The following is a 20,979-nucleotide window of genomic DNA, read 5'->3' as shown; positions in this document are numbered from 1 at the left end:
CCTGCGTATCCGTCCATGAATGAGAGAAGTGCGCGATTTGCCGTGTTGTCTACCAGAATATCGATGTGTGGCAAAGGGAAGTCGTCCTTTGGACTTGCCTTATTTAGATCTCGATAGTCGACACACATCCTTACCCTTCCGTCTTTCTTTGGAACTGGGACGACGTTGGCGACCCATTCGGGGTATTTGGAAACCTTGATGAAACCTGCAGTTATTTGTTTTTGAACTTCTTCTTTTATTTTAAGTGCTACGTCGGGTTTCATTCGACGTAACTTTTGTTTTACAGGTTTCATTCCTGGGATTAATGGTATAGTGTGTTGAGCTATTTCTCTGTTAATGCCTGGCATATCTTCATACGACCAAGCGAATCCATCGATAAATTCTTTAAGTAAGTTAATTAAATCGGTTCTTTCTTGTTTATTCAACGTTAGTCCGATTTTAACTTCTCTTTTATTAGTCGAATCATTCGAGATGTTGACTGTTTCAGTCTCTTCAATTACTGGTGTTTTCTTTTCAAGTGTTTCCATTGCTTTAATAATTTCTTTATCTTTTTCATCGTTAGCTAAGCAATGTTCGTCATCTTGGGTTAGGGAAGAACACGAGAAATAAGGAGAATGAGAAGTATTATTATACTCTGAGATCATTACATCAAAGAGTGATATGTCCTCAAGGACTGGATCACTAACTATCCTAGGAGAAGAAATAGGAAGGGGAGGCATTATTGCTAAAGACCTAGAAGATTCTAAAGGGAAAGACTCTGACTTAGACTCTGACTCTGACGATTCTTCGAACATTGGCCCTTGCCCTGTCGTGATTGATATCTTCCTTCCACTCGGAGTAGTCACTTTGATAGTCTTGCGCCACCCTTGCAATGATCCTTCGGCTGGAGTAATTAGCTTCGAGGGGTCGAAGTTTTCGCTTTGTAGGACCGTTTGAATGAGTGAGGAGTTATCTTCCTCAAAAGATGGCTCATTCTTTTCTCGCCCAAACAGTAATCCCATGACGTTAAAGTCAAAGCATGGGGGTGCTTTCTCCTTATAGACGGGAGTTGGGATTTCGTCAGTGAAGTAGCAATCCAAGAAAATCTCGAATCCCGGTTGTTGTATGCCATTTACAACAAATGGTTTGGGAAATTCATAGCATGGATAGTCCTCTCCTTCTTTTATAAACTAACCATTAAGCGTAAGAGGGTACTGATCCATTGGAATTGTCTTCTTTTGAATGCGAGCGTCCCTACGTGCTTTCAACTTGTCTTGGGCTCGCTTGAGATCTTTCCGAGTCGGTTCGAAACCAAGTCCGAAAGTATCTAATTTAGGGAGGCCAGGTGACTCCACCGATTTTGCTATCCCCTTCTTCTTTCCTAAGGTCATCCCAGGGAAGTGTCCCTGTTTCTTCAGCATGGTGTTGATAATCATGTTGGAATGGGGGTCGCGGCAAAGAGATGTCCTTTCATCATCTTAGATTAAGGAGACTTCTTCGTTAAAGCCCCATAGGTCTTCGTCATCTTCGTCATGCTCCACATTGATGATTGGATTTTCTATTGATTTGATTCTCATCAGCGAAGCGTCAATAGTGATTGGAATTCCTCCAACTATGGCTTTCACTTGTTGGTGGAGAGATGAAGGGACGGCCTTTAGATCATGGAGCCAAGGGCGTCCTAACAACAGATTGAATGAGGCTTTGATGTCTACCACTTGAAAAGTAGTAGCATGTTCTATTGCTCCTGCCGTCACATTTAGGGTTATTTTGCCAAGAGCTTGACGACGAGTATTATTGTAAGCTCTTATTCCTTGTGTGGACGGAGTTAAATCCTCATCCCTTATGCCGAGCATCCTCGCAGTCCTAAGTGGACAGACATTGATAGCTGATCCATTGTCTACAAGAGTCATGGGAACATTCATCCTTTTGCAAACTACCGTGAGGTTTAACGCCTTGTAGTGTTTGTCACCTTCTGGGGGTAAATCTTTATCAGAGAAGGTGATTAGATTAATCGGACTAGGGAGGTCACTTGTGAGGAAGTTAGCTAGTCCCTCAGGAGTGGTGTCAGAATCTATCCCGATTTTATCCAAGGCATTCATTACAGCCAACCTATGTTCTCGAGATGTTGCCAGGAGCTTCCATACATTCATCTCAACTTTTGTCTTTTTAAACTGTTTAACGATGTTGACAGGGTAAAGTCGTATCCCCTAATCAAAAATAATACCTAAATCACTAACTACAGTAGATAGGGAAGTAGGGTCGATCTCCACAGGGAAACAAGTTTTTTTACTCCTAATTAAATATTATAATCTAAATTATTTAAGTAACCAATATTAAAGTTGAATAAGACTAAACTAAAAAGAGTAGGACAAGGGAGAAAATAATATATAAAGGATCTAGGGCATAGGTTCACCAATAAATAATACTCCGGGGTAAAATGGGGTAATCAATCATTGACATGGCATAGATAACATGATTAACAGGCTCTCGCAATTTATTAATCAACAAAGATCTAACAGGCTCTCGCAATTTACTAGATCTAGGTTCTTATTGAAAATAGCCTTTAATAACAAATTAACATCTGCTCGATTCATCAATTTAATATTGCTATACTTTTACAAGCCGCAATTGTAAAACATTAAAACAATCCAATAAGAAATTATCATGCAATACCAATAATCAATAATAGTCAATCATCAATGCATCAATTAACCAGATTGTAAAGGGCTTTCGCTAGGTATTACAATCACACAATTAATTTATCGGTATTAAATCTCATCTTTCGAATCTCGACTTAACCATTTATAAATTAACCTGCCTATTGAAACTAGACCTAAACATTAATTCTCATCTCTCGATTCTTGAATCAATATTGTCAAACTCATGCATAAAAGATAGGCCTAATCTAGTCACAGAGCATTTAATCAATCAATAGGAAATTAATCTAGCATTGATAATCAACAACAATAATTTACCCCTTCATATTATTTATTAGATCCCCATGAACCCTAGAAATTAAACTACTCACAGATATTAAAAACTAAACCAATCAAAATAATAAAATAAATCATGATGAAAGAAATAAAATAAATAATTAAGATTAATGGAAGAGAAATCGTTACCAAAATAATCTGGAATTAATCAAAGAAATAAAAACAAAGGTTTAGAGAGAGAGTTTAGAGAGAGAAGTCTAAGTAGAGAGAGGAAGTCTAAGAGAGAAGGATTAAGAGAAGAAGAAGAGGTCTAAGAAAAGAGACCCCTAATTATTCCACACAAAACGTATTTAAAACAAAACTAAAACAACTCCTAATTAGAAACTAATTGCTCGTCAAAAATGGTTCTCCAGAAACACGCGCCCGATCGGGCTAGAGGTCGCCCGATCGGGCGCGCCTTTTTGCTCGCTCAGGTCTTCTCATAGCCCCGCCCGATCGTGCTAAGCCTCGCACGATCGGGCGCGCCTTGGGCCACGCACCAGCATGCATCTCGCCCGATCGGGCATATGCTTGCCCGATCGGGTCCGGTCTTCTTCTTCGAGGCTTGGACTTCGATTGGGCTAGATTTCTCGGCCCAATCCATATTTCCTCTCGGGTCTCGAATACATGGTCCAATTGCCTCGTGATCCAAATAACCGAGCCCTTAATCACCGGCTCGATGGCTCTAGCCGGCCTTGGGCTCCAAAAGTGGTCGTGTTCCTCCAATGCTCGTAGTCGCTTCATAAAAATCCCGGGAAAATGCTCCAAAGGTGCAATTCCCTGCAAAACTTTACCAAAACTACGAAAACACTAGAAAACACATATTAGTAATAAAAGTGGCCCGAAAGAGCCAAAAACACTACTAATAATGACCACGGGACGGGGGTAAAATACTATATAAAATAGACACATCAGATGTCGTTGTCTTCGATGATAGGTATGGGAATTTGTTGTACAGTAGGCATAGGTTGTGTTGAAACGGGAGGTTGCATTCTCCCGGATCTTGTGAGGACGCCTATTGATGAGTCTTCTTCAGCCCAAATGTCGTCTGTGGTGTATGATACAGAAGGTGAAGGTCCCACTATGTCCTTTAGGTAGACATCTTCTTCATCACTTTCCCATACTCCATTAACAGTTATGTCCTCTTCTTGTTGAACTTGGATTAACTCCTTTTCATCAATCATTTTCTGCACCAAATCCTTGAATTTGAAGCAATTTTCTGTGGTGTGCCCCCCTGACTTATGGTACTCACAGTAATATCTATCTGTCCTTTTTAATGATTCAAATGGTCTCGGTTCGAGAGGTTTGACCTTGCCACTCTCGGAGAGCATTTTGAACATTTGTGCATATGGTATCCCAATTGGAGTGTAAACCCTATTGCTTCTCTTGGGTTTTTCGGTGACTTATAAGGGAAAATACTTTGCCTCATAAGTCGTTCCCTTGCTAGGTAGAGGTAAAGAGATCTTGTTAGCTTCCACAAGGTCTTGAATGAGGTTTTGAAACCTGTAGCATTCATTTTTGGTATGACCGTTTCCTTGGTGGTACTTGTAGTAGGATTTGGGATCCCATCTTGGAGATCGCTTTTCTGGTGTTGGATCCTCTGTTGGACCAATAGGTTTGATTAGTCCTTGATCATAGAGGCGATCAAAAGTAGCATCGTAGGTCATTCCTATGGGTGTGAATTCTCTTTTAGGTTTATCCTTTGGACACGGAAGTTCATCATATTTCTTGTGAAGTTCGTTCACAACTTTGAGAGTTTCACGTAATAGTTGCGATGTCTCCCTCATAAACAGTGTGAGCAATTGTATGTCTTCCTTGTTTGCTGGTTCCGGAAGGTTATCCCCGACATCGAAAAAGATCTCTTCTTTTCCTTCTTCGACATTGGTCGCTTTGACAGGCTTAATGAGAGATGAGGGGTCAACTTCGCTTTCTTCATCGGAGATAGCCAAAGTATGAGCTAGAGGTGCATTGTCAATACTTGGCTTCTTACTGGCAGGGGGCAACGGCAGCTTGTAATTGTCAATTAGGTCTTGGATAGCTTCCTTGAGCTTCCAACAGCTTTCAGTAGAATGGCCCCTACCTTGGTGATATTTGCAATGTGCATTGTGGTTCTAGTTAGGCAATCTCTTCTCAACTGGTGGATCTCCGAATGGTCCAATGGGAGTTATAAGACCTTTTGCATTTAATCGATCAAATGCGGTGTCATAACTCATGCCAATAGGAGTGAAATTCCTCCTAAATGGTTTCTTTTGTCCTTGATTGTTCATGGCGAGGACTTCTCCTAGATTAAAGGTGCTAACATTATTTGAGTGGGCAGTTTTGGAAGAAGAAGGATTGTCGTTCTTCTTTCCTTTCCAGCCACTGTTGGAATTATTGTTGGCAGCTTTAGATTTAACCAAGTCATCTTCAATATTGATCCCAATATCATAAACGGCCTTAAAAGTATGAAGGTTATTTTGATATTTAAGATGTTTGGAATATTTTTCTTGGAGATTTTTAATGAACATTCTTACGGACTCTTTTTCACTTGGTACCTCGATCATTTTAGCTGAGGTTTCTCTCCACTTGTTAAAGAAAGCAGTGAAGCCTTCATTCTCATTCTGTTTGAGGATTTCAAGTTCTCTATGGTCAGTTTCGACTTGAATGTTGCATTTGTACCTATCAACGAAAGCGTTTGCTATGGATTCCCAGGTAGAGGTCTTTTCTTTTTCGAGAGAAAAGAACCATTGTTGGCAAACGGTCTCGAGAGATAGTGAGAACAGAGAAGGGAAGACCTTCTTATCGATACCCTTGATACTCATTATTGTTTCAAATGCTCTTAAGTGGAAGTAAGGGTTGTCAATTGCCCTGAATTTTGGGATGTTGTTGGCGCTGAACTTCTGCGGAAGAAGAACTTTATCCACCGAGACCCCTTGGGATGTGAGTTCTTGAAACTTGTAGTCGCTGGACAACTTGCTTAGGCTCTCTTGCATGAGGTCCATTTGTTGTTGTTTCACGGGATCATCGATCTTAAGTGTGAGAAGCTTCAGTGTCTCAGTTACAGTAGCCAGTTGGTTCTTGAGGTCATTGACTTCTTCTTGAGTTGCCATTATAACTCTCGCTTTCCTCTTGCGGGCTATAGGTTTGTCGAAAAGTTGGACTTGTACGAAGAGGTTATCTTTGATTAATCGTCCTTCCTTTCTTGACCACGCGCTGTAAATTAAGCCAATTTGCGTTTTAATTACTTGACTCGAATCAACTTGACTTTATGGTTTTTATATTTTTTTTTTTTTTGAAAAATGTACATGTTTTTTAGGGAACTAAGTATTATTATTTATTGGAGGATTAATATCCGACTAACCCCCCTAAAAAAATGACGAAAAAAAGGCGCGCACACAAGACTCTCCTAATCATGGTCAAGACATGTGTATTAGTGTGTGCATTGAGTGTAAGTGACATGTTTGGACTCTTGTGTAAGACCATGGGACTTAGTGCCTAAACTCGAACATTGATTCAATTAAGCATAATTGTCAGCAAAAATTAACCGTATTAAACAGAAAACTGATTAATTAGACATTAGGTGATGACTCGACAAATAATCCGAACTGTCGGCCAAGCACCAGGACTGGCGTCGCATTATGGTGATTGGCGCCAGAAAATTAAGTAAATGTCTGGCGCTACACACTACAATGTGGCGCTACAGCTCAGACTTTGGCGCCGGTATTGGAGCTTCGGTCTGGGACTGTTTTCGGTATTATTAGTCAACTGGGGTATGCCTAAAGTCGTACTAGGTCAATTTTGATTTAAAAAAAAACTTTATTGACTCAAATTAATTAATTAATTAATTAATTAGGCAAAGTTCTTTAAGTCATTAATTTTAGTCTCAACACAAATCAACAAACGGTTAAGAGAAACATAGAATATATATGCACAACAAATAATGCACAATAAGTCAAGTAGGCACAATATGATGCAATGAGTTTGCAACCTAACCATGGCTCTAGTTCTCTAAAGTTCGGGATATGGTTTAGTCAAATAAGGTCCATGGTTAATTGTCCGGATGCACCGCGCAGAAGCCTAACCGTGAAGGGTTAGCGCGTGTGGATGGGACACCGCGAGTTTTAGAAAAAAAAAAACTCACTTCCATGGTTTGGTGAATTCAACATCTCAGATGTACCCTTTGTTGCCAAGAGCTTTCAATCGGGTAGATAGAGCATGAATTCCCAGAGGGTTATGTCCATATGTAGAACACATATGGGTTTCAGAAAAGTGAGAAAAAATTCAATCAGGAAGCATGATCGAGCAAACAATACGAAAAACCGGTCGAAATTAGAACGCATATTTCTGGCTCGGTATTGAGGGAAATTGGCGCCAGCAAACAGAGACTGGCGCCAACTTTTAACTGTAGCACCTGGCGCCAATACTGGCGTCTGGCGCTACGGCTAAAAGTGTGGCGCCAAGCTCTGGCCCCTGACGCTACTTCCCACATGCCTCAGCAGCTTTCTGTGCTCAATAAAATCTTCCAATTTCGCGCGGTGTTATTTCAGTCCTAGTTGTGAAAGACATTTCTCAAATTTCCTACGTGTAAAATCCTATGTTTTTGACTCATTACGGATGGTCTTTCCAATGAGAACCTTTTTATGCATATGACAATAATGTTAATCAAAATTACGCACATGAAATACTTAGAACTTTTCGAGTCTCATCCACTCATTCTAAATCATTGCCGAAACAAATTCAGGAATTAAAATAGAAATCCTCCCCAGTGGAGTCGCCAAAAACTGTAGGGAATAATTTCAAGCCTTTAAAAATCCCACTAGCTTGAACCTCACTATTATTATACACTAAAGTACGGTGGCGTCCAAAAGGGAAGAAGATAGAGCAAAAGAGTCGCCAACAAGTTTTTAAGGAACTTGTAAACCGTTCACGAGGTGAAGGTTACACCCCTTAACGATCCAAGAGATCGTCAACTCCATAAGGTCATGAACCAAATAAGGGTTCGGGGATGATGGTACAAATCCAACCTAAAAGAGATTGAACCTGCCCTAATAATAGGCCTCTACTTTATTCTGATCGTATTCATGTGCGCTTTCTGATTAACATGCAATCAATAGGATTAACCCTAAACCTGTTTAATCTATGTTGGTTGAATATAATGCACAAATAAACTATTATCGGCGATCACTTGAATTATAATCACAATTAACCCTAAACAAGATTATTAATTATCTTATTAAGCGTGATTGCAAGTACAAATTCCCTTTAAGCATGCATAAAAGGTGATCAAGCAATAACAATAAATAATGTATCAAGCAACATAATCAATAATAATCATGAAGAATAATAATAATCATATCATAATATTCATGTTAAAGCATAAAAGCAAGATCCTAGGCATGATACTAACAAGATTAATAACAAACCCTAGCATGTCACTAAGCAATAAAAATCAAATCTTTAACCCTAACATGATACTAACATGAATAAATATTAGGAAGAGAATAAAAGGCATCATAGCAATCATATTTAATATTAAATATAACCTAGACATGATACTAGGAATATCATAATAACAATATAAACATGATATCTACATCATAAAATCAATAAAAGTACTTACTTTGATGCCTCGTACCTCTTTCTAATTACAAAATACACACGTTAGTAACTTCAAGGAAAATAATAATCAAAACAATTAAATTAAATAATCGAAATAGAGATTTGGGACCAAACCCTCAGAAATTAAAATCTTTCACGTCTAGGGCGAAGGCAACTTCGAATATGGCTAGGTGTTTCTAGATCTTGCGAATGCGGAATTTTATATGAAAAAGCAAGAAAGAATGAATGCTAAAGAAAGAATGTTTTTAATTAAGAATTGATGAAAGAAAACTTGTGAATGAAGAGAGTTGGTGAATGATAGATGTAGATGATGAAGATAGTTGGTGTATGAAAACGGAGTTTTTAATACGATATTTATAGAGAAAATCAACCAAAAAAGATAATTCAACAAAATAGAGTCTGACGATCGCAAAACAGCATTGGCGCCAACCCTGGCTAACTGGCGCCAATGGCTAGCGTCTGGCGCCAAGCCTGGTTCCAGGCGCCAAGGCCTGGGGTTGGACGCCAAACTGGATTTCAACGCGTTTTTGAAAATCTGATAAATTTACCGTACTTGAAGATAAAATAATATAATTCCTTCGAAAATGCTATTTGATCTTGATTAAAACTCTGAAAAGTCCTAATCGAATTAGGAATGAAAAGAACCTTCTAGAAGATTCTAGAAGACTAAAACCATTCCTAATTGCATTAGGAATGATAAATCATATTAGGCCCTCCCCTAGATCATTGGGCCGTACATAAAGCTCAAACCGGGCCCAGTTTAGTAAATTGGCCATAACTTCCTCAATATTCATCGGAATTGGGCTTATAATATATCGTTGGAAAGGTCTTTGCAAGCCCCATCCAACTACACCATTATTGACCCATATCATGGACCAACCAAACTGGATTAGCTGTTTTCTTAAAATAAAGTTTTCAAAATCAGGGAGAAGAGAAAAGAAAATAAAACTTTCCGCAACACTAGACCTTTCCACACTTTCGTTTCATTCGATTATGACTCGACGTGAAAGGCACTCATCACTGGGTTTGGTTTTGGGGAGACACAAATGGGTGTCTACAAGTATATAAATGTGAGGCATGCTTTTCTATCCCTAGTGGTGTTTTGCACTCAGGATATTTGTGCTTTGAATCATTATCATTCTGACCTTGAGTGTGTCTCCGGGCATCAATTGCAGCTTCATATCTCAAGTAAAACTCAACAAGTGACACATGAGGATGGATAAAGGAGCAGAAAAATTTATTTTCACTTTCGGATCTTGATGTTGTACGCATTATTCCTCCAAGGAACACATCTCTAAAATAGGCCGGAATCCACTTGTCTCTTATCTTGTACATATAACCTAACCACTCATGTTGTTCCAAGTGGTATTCAATCATCACCTTGTTCCACCTTTCTTCAAACTCAGCGGGTTCAATTTCAAGGTGCCAAACGCAAGCACATAATTTTTTTAAGAAACCAGTTTCTTCTTGCATGATTGATTTCTCCACCTTATCTGGTAACTTTTTAATTATGTGCCACATACAGAACCGATGTTCATTCTTCTTAAACACACTTCTAACAGCAATTTTCATTGCTGGATCTTGATCTGTGATCATACAATTAGGTTCATTTCCACCCATTGCCTTGAGGAATGATCTGAACAGCCATTCAAATGACACGATATCTTCCTTTGCTATAAAACCAGCAGCAAAATTAATGCAATTCTTATGATGGTCAACCCCTGTAAATGGAGTAAACACCATGTTGTACCTATTTACACATACAAAATAAAGTTTAAATGACCAAATAATTTAATACTCATTTGAAAAATTATCAAATGAGCAAATAAGTTAATGCTTATTTGTGAAATAAGCAAACAATTCTTTGCTCTTTTGTCAAATGTGCAAATAATTGAATGCTCATTTGTCATATGAGCAAATAACTCAATGCTCATTTGTGAAATGAGCAAACAATTCAATGCTCATTTGTCAAATGAGCAAATAATTTAATGCTCATTTGTCAAATGAACATGCAATTCAATGCCCATATACATACTCTTATCAAAGAATATTAGACTTATGGGGATATTCAATTTTCACATAGAAGTAATGAGCAATTAAACTAATTTTATTTAAAACAAAGTCATTAATTTAAGCCATAGCTAGTAATAACACATAAATGAATTACCTATTGGTTTGGTATGTGGTATCAAAGGATACCATATCACCAAATAGAGCATAACTCTTTTTACAAAGGGGGTCTGCCCACAATGCTCTACAAAGACAATAATCTTCATCCATCTCAAAATCAAAGAAAAAAGCGCTCCACATTAGCTTTTTGTTAGTAAAGTTATCCACGAACATTTGAGCATCGCTTCCTTGAATGTATGCTTTTAAATCTCTATGAAAATTTTTGAAATCTTCCTTAGATGCATCAATGTTTTCATATCCTCCAACAATTTCCTTCATCATTCGAAAAGTTGTAACGGGACCAATATTCACCTATTTAAATAACAAAACAATTTGTCACATGAGCAACTAATTCAATGCTCATTTTTAAAATGAGCAAACAATTCAATGCTCATTTGTCAAATGAGAAAAAAAATTATTTGCCCATTTGTCAAATGAGCAAACAGCTTTTATTAGAACATACAGAGAATTCATGAAACATAAGAGAATTTGAAACATAAGAGAATTTGAAACATAAGAGAATTCATGAAACAATTCAATGCTCATTTGGCAAATGAGCAAAAAATTATTTGCTCATTTGTCAAATGAGCAAACAACTTTTGTTAGAACATACATAGAATTCATGAAACATAAGAGAATTTGAAAGTATTACCTTAGAATTATTCACAATTATTTTTTTGAGTAAAATGTTCATTTTCCTTCCTTCTTTTTGGAATAGATTGCAGCTAGGTGTATAAAGTGCATGAGTATGTCCCTCATGAAATTTTGTCACTATGAATGGGTTATCATCACAATGCTTTAGAACAATATGTGCCTTGCACCCAACACGAGTAACGAGTCTCTTCCTTTTGATTGAAGCTTTTTCTTCATTGTTTTCCCCTTCCTTGTTATTTAAATCTTTTTCTACAGTAGTCTTTCTTTTCTCTTTGTATCCTTCCTTATTGCACAAGATATACTGATATTTCAATTCTTTGATTCTTCTTTGTCTTTTAGTTGTAGACTTCCTTGTATTGAAACCAGAAGCAAATGCATAGCCTTTATCAAATTCAAGGCCCTCTTTAAGATTATTAAACTTCATCCCTATAGCTGGTTTCAACTCATTGGGGCATATTGGATGCCATTCTTGTGTTCCTCTAGGAGTGATCAAAGGTGCTACTTTAGGAGAAACTACTATTGTAGGAGTAGTTGGCACATTTGTGATGGTACTTAATTGACTCTCAACTTGTTCGTTGTTGCTCATCATTTGTGAATATGCACCTCCTTAAACACACTTAAACACACACACACACACACACACACATACACTCTCAATAATTAGAACTGAAATAAGATTCTTAAACAAACTTACACACACAGAGACATAGATACACACTTACACACACACACACACACACACACACACACACACACACACATACATACACACACACACACATAATAATTTCAGAATCTATAATTAGAAGTGAAATCAGTTTCTGAAATCAGAATTGCAAGCAGAAAGAGGAGGGGCAGGGGGGGATAGGTTTGCTCATTTGTCAAATGAACATGCAATTCAATGCCCACATACATAAACTCTTACACTCACTCACACTCACACATAGACACACTGTTACACTCACTCACAGACATAGATACACACACACACACACACACACACACACACACACATACACACACACACACACACACAATAATTTCAGAATCTATAATTAGAACTGAAATCAGCTTCTGAAATGAGAATTGCAAGCAGAAAGAGGAGGGGGCAGGGGGGATAGGTTTGCTCATTTGTCAAATGAACATGCAATTCAATGCCCACATACATAAACTCTTACACTCACTCACACTCACACTCACACACAGACACATTGTTACACTCACTCACACTCACACACACTCACAAACACACACACATACATACACAATTTTGTATACTTAGTGTTTTTACCCGAAACACTAAGTACTTATAGATCCTTGAATTACTTATGAATGTTATTAATATTTGCTCATTTTAATTGTAGTTACCTCATTTTAAATGTTCTATTATACATATTTAGGTTTGCTCATTTTAATTTATTTGCTCATTTTAAATTTGATTGAAAATAAGAACATAATAACAGCATTCAATTGAAAATAAAAACCTACTAACAACATAATAAGAGCATTCAATTGGAAATTTCAGAACATTTTTTATCATAAGTTTAATATGACGTCATTACAATCACTATCAAGTTTAATCTGATATTATTAAAATCTCTATCGAATTAATCAAACCTAAATAATTCAATTCAATTCAATCAAATAATTGATGCAATTAAACATTCAATTCGATTAATGTAATTCGAAATTAACATGTAATTCAATTCGAAAATTAACATGCAATTCCAAAATTTTCAGAGATGTAAAATCAAAATATTTTGAACATTCAGATTAACATGCAATTCAAAATTAAAAGTACGAACAAACCTCAATGATGGATGAAATTGCGACCGTTGAAATTTGCAAAAAGAAACCGTTGAAATTTGCAGAAAGATACCGTTGAAATTTGCCGAAAGAAGAGCATACTCAGTGAATCGCCATTGATAAGTAAATCGCCATTGATGAGCTTTGATTTGCAGACAGAATAGAGGAGAGAGATAAAGTAGAGGCTGAAGGTTAGTTTGTTAGGCAGGTTTATAATCTCAGCAGTTGGGTTTCATCTAATCTAGCTGCTGAGATTTGTCCTCACATAAGGTGTGGGTTCTCACATAAAGGGTGGTTCTCACCGGATCCTGACCCTAGATATATATATGTATATATATGTATATATATATATATATATATATATATATATATATATATATATATATATATATATATATATATATATATATATATATATATATATAACAATGGGGGCTAGAAAAACCCTCCTAAAGGAAAACCATAGAGGGAACCAAAAAACCCTCCCAAAGAGAAAAAATAAAAACCACTAAATATTATTTCATCTTGCCTAAATTACTCGTATCATTTATGTTATAAGTCATTCTAAGTATGCTATAATATTATATTGTATATATATCGACAATATCGTATATCTTCTTCAAAATATATTTTGTATATTTTTTTTAATTATTACCTCCGTTAATTATTAATTATAATTTTGAATTTTTTATATTTCACAAATAATGGTCCAAAGTTGTACATAATAATCAACGAATTTGAGTATTTAGGGATCAGTTTAATTATTTTACCAACAAAAAAAACCTTTCTCATGCCCCCCACAAAAAACCAGATGGTCCACTAAATATAATACCAGTAAAATAAAGTCCCGCTAATAACAACCACACAGTCAAGTGTTGTGAATTCAAGACCATACAGTATGAAAATATGATGTACTATTATTTTTTGAAGACATTTTTTTTTTTTTTGAAGACAAGAAAATTTGATGTTTTAAAATACACATTTATCAGACAAATTTAACAATATCCCACTAAACAAAGTAAAAATTCGGTGTTTGTTCAAAAAACATAAAAATATAAAAAGGGAAATTCTCTTTGGTGAACTCCAACTTTCTACTTTTCTAAGTGGTAAACATTCTTAAATTTTAATATCAATGGTAAACCTCACGTTTTGATTACCATTGATAAGTGTGATTTCACTAAAAAAATCCTTAACTATAGTTAGTTTTTTTTATTTTTTTAATAATTAAATAATTATAAAAATATTTTTATTAAAAAAAAAAACCAAACCCCTCCCCCACCCAACTTACCAGCAGCCCAACAGCCCCTCCGGCGACCACCAGCCCCTCCTGCCGGCGGCCACCAGCCACTTCTCCCCCACCAACGCTAGTGCCCGCTCCACCTTCGCCGGTGCACCGGCCTTCGATCCTCCACCTCCTCTCTTACTCTCAATATTGAACCCCACTACATCCAATTTCCCTCACCGCCCCACTACCGACCACAAACCCACCCCAAAAACCAGCGAACCTCCCCGTCGACCCTCTTCCCTAGTTCGCAATCCCTTAAAACCACCCCAAAACACCAAGATATACCCAAACCCGTTTGGGTTTCGAAACCAGACCCAAACGGGTTTCGATTTTCTGGTGGAATTGGGTGGGTTTCTGATGATTAAAACCCAAATCCGACCCTTTCTCACCCTCAAAACCCTAGGCGACGGAGTTTTGAGGGTGGGGGAGGGCCTGATTCGAAGTTCAAAGTGGTGAGGGGAGGGTTTTTTTTACGGGTTCCGGGTTGGTAATTTGGGGGGTTTTGGTTTGGGTTTTCTGGTGGTTTTAGGTAGGGGAGGGGGAGGCTATGTCGTTAGTCGGGGTGGGGAAGGGCGGGCGTCTCCGACCGGGAGGTGGGCGCCTGGACGCCGGTCAAGGAGTGGGCTGTCGCCGGTGGTTAGGGGGTCTGGGAGGAGCTTGGGTTTTTATTTTTTTAAAAAAAAAAATAATACTACCTCCGTTACATATTATTTGCAACGATTTGACATAAAGTAAAGAGGAAAAATGTCTAATCGTTGCAAATAATGTGTAACGGAGGTAGTAACTTATTTGAGCTAACCATGGTTAAGGAATCAATTAATTATATCATTAGTGTTACCAATGATTTATTAAAGATAACTAGGGTTTACCATTGATAATAAATTTTAAGAATGTTTACCACTTAAAAATTTATAAACTTGGAGTTCACCAAAGAGAATAACTTCAGAAATATTTAAAATAGACCAAAATTAATCTTATGCTGCTTGCTAGTGTTTAGCATGATTTATTAGGTGTTTGGCTAAAAGGTTTATAAACTATGCTCTCTCTATGTAGGGAATTGAATGAGACGAGAAATGGGAAGATTCTGGCCTGGAGATTAGTGAAATGAATGTGGTTGCAAAGAATGCAAACCATATTTTTCTAAAAAAAAAAAATGCAAACCATATGGGTAGGTCGAAGTCAGGTAGACACATCTCCATTTCATATTATTTGCAACGATTAGATATTTTTTCCTCTCTACTTTATGTTAAATTCTTGCAAATAATATGAAACAGATGTAGTATATGTTACATGCCAAGTTGCCAACTAAAATACTTTTCGCCCAAACGACAAAAGAACAAGGTGAAACATTAAGTGTTGCTTTTTTCCAATGGAGATAGGATTATGATCTATGTACAATCATCTAAAGTTACATTGTACATTTCTAAGGAATAAATTACAACTATAACAATATCCGAACACTGGTCTTTGAATTTAGGAAGGCCAAGATGAATTAACCTAGTTTGCACATCAAGAAAAAAAATCGTGACAAATATAGGCTTTGATGTATGGCCGTATGGGAACCATAAAGGGTTGTGATATAGACGGGTTTTAATCGGAAGTCTTTAGCACCACCCCAAATCCTTAACCAACTATCGAGCAAAATTCTGTCTTTTTTCCATGTGCTATCAACTCATTGAATTCTTCATCAGTAGCCTTGAGCATAGTTGATAAAGGAATCTTTAATCCACTCTCTAAAACCTCCAAATGTCTCGGCTTAATCCTCTTCTCCAAACTAAAAGCAAAATATTGCGGAAATTCCTTCAATTCCTCCAAATTACCCTTCATTTCTTCAAGAAAATACTCAATCTTAGGATTATAATTATATTCAATACTAAAAGTAAACAAAGCAGGACACCTTAAAACCATACTAACAGCTTCTTTTCTACTAAAACCCAACTCAATCAAATACTCGAGTTTCGGTATCAATGTCTTCTCAACATTTGATACCAACAAGATTGGATCATTATAAGCTAACCCCTCAAAATTTTTAAACCCAAGTCTTCTAAGATAAGAAAGAGCAGGTTTCAGTTGATCATTAACACTTGAAACTAATAGTCTTGGACATTTATTGATCACTTTTCGAAAGTTATGATCAGGAACTCCAAGATCAAAAGATAGAAAATTGAAAACAGGGTTGAGATCTGTTTTTATGTTGGAGGTAAGAATCAAAGGGCACATCCCAAAAATTTTGGGTAAGTCCTTTTGTTGGATCCCTTTAGATTGAAGGTATAATATAATGGCATGAATCGAGTCGAGAGAAGTCGAGTGGAGGGACGGGTTAAGAGCGAGCGCCTTACCGGAATCGATACCGAGGATTTCAAGGCAGAGGATTTTTTCTTTGAATTGGAGGGAGATATTGGGATGAGTTTGGGTGTAGAGTGGGTTATTAACAAGAATGCTTTTGGATTTTGGGGTTAATTGATCAAAATTTGGATTTGAAGGTGGGATTAATGGAGGTGATAAACAAAGAGAAGAATGAAGGGCAGATAAAATTGCTTTCATTATGATAGAATTTGGAAGAAGAAAGTTGGTAGGATGAAAAATGGAGGGAAGAATGAAGAAATGGATGTAAAATAAACAATGGTGGTCATTGGTGATTGTTGTTTCTTATCTTTGAGTTTCATTTGGAAATGGTGACTTGGCTTTTTGTGGATGTGTTATTGGTTGGTGGAAGATCATTTTAAGATCAAGTGTATGTGGCTAAGTGGGGCATATTTATAAACTTCTTTGCATTTTAGTAAACAATTTAGTTTGTTTTTTTTTTTTTTTTTTTTTTAAAAAAATTAATAATTTTTTATTCTCTCCTTTGTTTCATAGAAATTGACATCATTTAACTTTTTTCGTTTCATTGAAATTGACATCATTTAACTTTTTTTGCTTTTTATATACTCTTTTTAATTCATAATAATTGTAACGGGTTGTTACAGTTTTAGGATTTATAGAATATGGACCAAAGAGAAAATTTCATAATATGAAATATAGTTAATGGGGATATTTGATTATTTATAGAAAAGATAAATAATAATCTAATATATATAAATAAAGTAGGTATTTTTGGAGAGCATTGGGAGCGCCACATAAGAAAATGTATATTTTCGACCAATTAAAAATTAGATGTCTATTTTATTTTAGAATTAAAAAAATCACTCGCCACTTAAACAAAAGTGACGAATGAAATTTTAAATTTTTGTCACGTAGGTAAAAACGACGAATAGTAATTTATTAAGATTTTAATTATTTAAGAACACTAAATTTTATCATTTTTATTTGTTACAAAACTAACAATTATCTTTAGATATTAGGATTTATATTATTTAAAAAATAAAAATTATATTTTGATATTTAAAAAATATAAATTATCATTTGATGTTAATGGTTTTATATAAATATTTGATGATATGATATTTTCATACAAAATTTTAAAACTTATAATGCAAGAAAAAAAATTAAGAGATCACCAAAAAATTCTAATATATATAAATAAAGTAGGCATTTTTCGGGAGCATTTGACGCGCCACATAAGAAAAGGTATTATTTTGTCCAATGAAAAATTAGATTAATAATTTATTTTAGAATAAAAAATTTATTCGCCACCTAAGCAAAAGTGACGAATAAGATTTAACAATTTTGACACATAGGTAAAAACAACGAATACTGAATAATTAAAATTTAAATTACTTTTAAAAACCAATAGTTATCTTCTCTAAAAAAACTAAGTAATAATTATCTTTTTTACATATATGGATGCAAATTTTTAATCTCAAATATCTTTAATCTCTCCCCAGAAAATGTTGTAAAAGTCTGATTTTAATAATGTACTCATTGAGACGAATAAAACTAAATCTCATATGACTAATTTCCCACAATATTTTATAGTTAAACGATTATAAATGAGACTAACATTTTAAACAGAACGAGTATATTAAATAAACGCATAGGCAAAAGACTTATTTTGATCAATTAAAAAACGAGATTTGTCATTTCTTTTTTGAATTAAAAATTTAAATTGTCACATAAGCAGAATTAGTGAATAAGGTTTGGGATTTTAAATTCAATCGTCAGTGCGTCACATAAAATAAATAAAACAACAAAAAATAACTTTAGTGTTAAAATTAAAAAAGTATCTTATGATATTAGGAATTTTATCCATATAACTAATGAATGATCTTCATAAATATACACAATTTTAAATTAAATAAAATAATTACTAGAATCGTGCATCGCACGGGCTTACATCTAGTATTTATATACAAAATGTATATAAAAATTCGTGCATCGCACGCCACATAAGCAAAAGTAATATTTCGACCAATGAAAAATTAGATTTATATATTAATTTTGAATTTAAATTTTCATCGCCATTTAAGAAAAAATTAACAAATGAAATTTGAGAATTGAAAACAAAAAAATAGTAATTTAAGATTTAAATTATGAAAAAAAAAACAAAAATTATCTTTTTTTATTATCTTTTACATTAGGATTTATATTATTTTAACAAATAATTAGAAATTAAAAAATATATTTTGATTTAATGATTTTATCAATCAATTTATAAATTCAAGTTCTATATACGTAAAATTTGAATAGGAATAATTTAAAACTTAACAAAATATTTTACCTTAAATTAATGTTAAAATAATAGAATAGAAAATAAAAACAAAAAATATTAAGAAATTACAAAAAAAAATATACAAAATGAAATATTTAAAAAGCGTGCATCGCACGGGCTTACATCTAGTTATAATAATAAAATAAAAAAAAAGTATGGTAAGTGGGGTTGAAACGAAAGGAGAAAAAAAAAAAAGAATAGTGAGTCCTTAAACGGATGTCTAAAAGAAAAGCGATGCGATTATTTCGAAACATAAGAAGTTCGACAGTAAATTTAAGTGAATTATTGAAACCATGTGTTGTAATGTATTAGCAAAATGTTACTAGACACAAAGTAGCTTTTAATATAAAGTTTTATAATATTTGTCTTCTCTTTTTTTTTTTTTTTGGTTTACTACTTTCTCTCTATTTCTTTTACTTGCAAGAGTTGCAACAAAGTCTCATGACACATATACAGTGATTAAAAATTATAAATGGATAAATTAATCACGTGTCATCTTCTGATTAAAAATATTAACGCCGAAAGTTTTTTTAAAAGCTTTTTAGTGAATATTAAATATTATGCATAGCATTTCACTTCCTATTTGGTAATTATATTTCATTTTTACATATTCAACAAAAATATTATTCTTCTATTTAAAACTATGCAATACTTTCTTCTTATTTTGTAATTAGATGTATATTTTTATATTTAAATATGACAAACTTAAAAAAAATCAGATGTACAATTATATATTGTACATCCGTTATAAAGTTACCCTAAAATAAGCAAAAGTTACCCCTGAAATGAATAAAAGTTACTCCAATATGCATAAAAGTAACCCAATACAAATAAAATTTATCTACGCTTTATTAGTAAAGAATCACATTTTAAATGACTAAAAATCAATTATTAGTGGTTGAATGTAATTAAATTATCTTTATAAACTTTTCTTGTTGTCTATGTATATAAAAATTGTTTTATGTTTAAAGTTACCCAAAAAAAGGCAAAAAATTACTCTAAAATTAGCTAAAAGTTACCCTTATACTACTCGATGTACACTAATATTAGTGTAAAACAGGTATATACAAAAGTTTTTCTTTAAAAAAAAAGAAAAATTGATTCTAATAATCCCACCTTTTGCCGATTTACTATTAATAATCCCAGCTTTGGATTATTATTTAATAATCCCACCTTTGTAGGGGATCTTCTTCCATTGGTCCCTAACCTGTTGGTAACCGGTTTTGAGAAGTTATATGCCACGTGTCATTTTATAATTGGTTGAAAATAAAAATAAAAAAAAAAAGAAAGAAAAATACCCACCAGCGACCCCACCCACCGTGAAACCCCAACTCTCACCCTAGCCCCACCAAAAACCGGCCGGCCGCCACCCTAAACCCTTGAAAACGGCCGGCCGGAACCCCTCAATCCCAGAACCACCCAGTCGGCTATAAGGCACCTCCGAAATCACCCCAATCCAAATTAAATCCCAACCCCGAAACCACTATAACCACCACCTTGAAAAACGCCAAAAGCCGCCGAATACGTCCTCTAACACCGCCAAAAACCGTCGAGACTAACTGTCGAAACTCCTACCTAAGCCATCCCTTCTGCTCGATCTTGAAGATTTTTATTTTTTTTTTATTTTCTTAATTCATTGAAATTAAGGGTTAGGTTTGCTACGTGGGGGTGGGAATAGGGGTTCCGACGTTCAAGCGGTGGGGCTGCGGGTTCCGGCAGTGGGGGTGGGTGTTCCAGCGATGGGGATGGGGAGGAGGGGCTGCCGGAGTTTGGTGGTCAAGGTAGTCGTTGGGGTTTGACTGAACATTCTTTTTTTTTAATCATTTTGATCAGAATTTTATTTAAAATGTTTTTATTTTTATTTT

The 20,979-nt window shown here is 35.1% G+C and overlaps 1 pseudogene; it reads right to left on the bottom strand.

The window, feature by feature from the left end:
- Positions 1-15,805: 15,805 nt before the first annotated feature.
- On the bottom strand, positions 15,806-17,149 carry LOC145636075 (transcription termination factor MTEF1, chloroplastic pseudogene; annotated as a pseudogene).
- Positions 17,150-20,979: the final 3,830 nt, after the last annotated feature.

This window comes from Chenopodium album, chromosome 6 (genome assembly GCF_948465745.1).
Source record: "Chenopodium album chromosome 6, dcCheAlbu1.1, whole genome shotgun sequence".
In the NCBI taxonomy this organism is placed as follows: Eukaryota; Viridiplantae; Streptophyta; class Magnoliopsida; order Caryophyllales; family Amaranthaceae; genus Chenopodium; species Chenopodium album.
The sequence above is the reverse complement of the archived record's forward strand: the minus strand, read 5'-3'. Positions and strand labels throughout refer to the sequence as shown.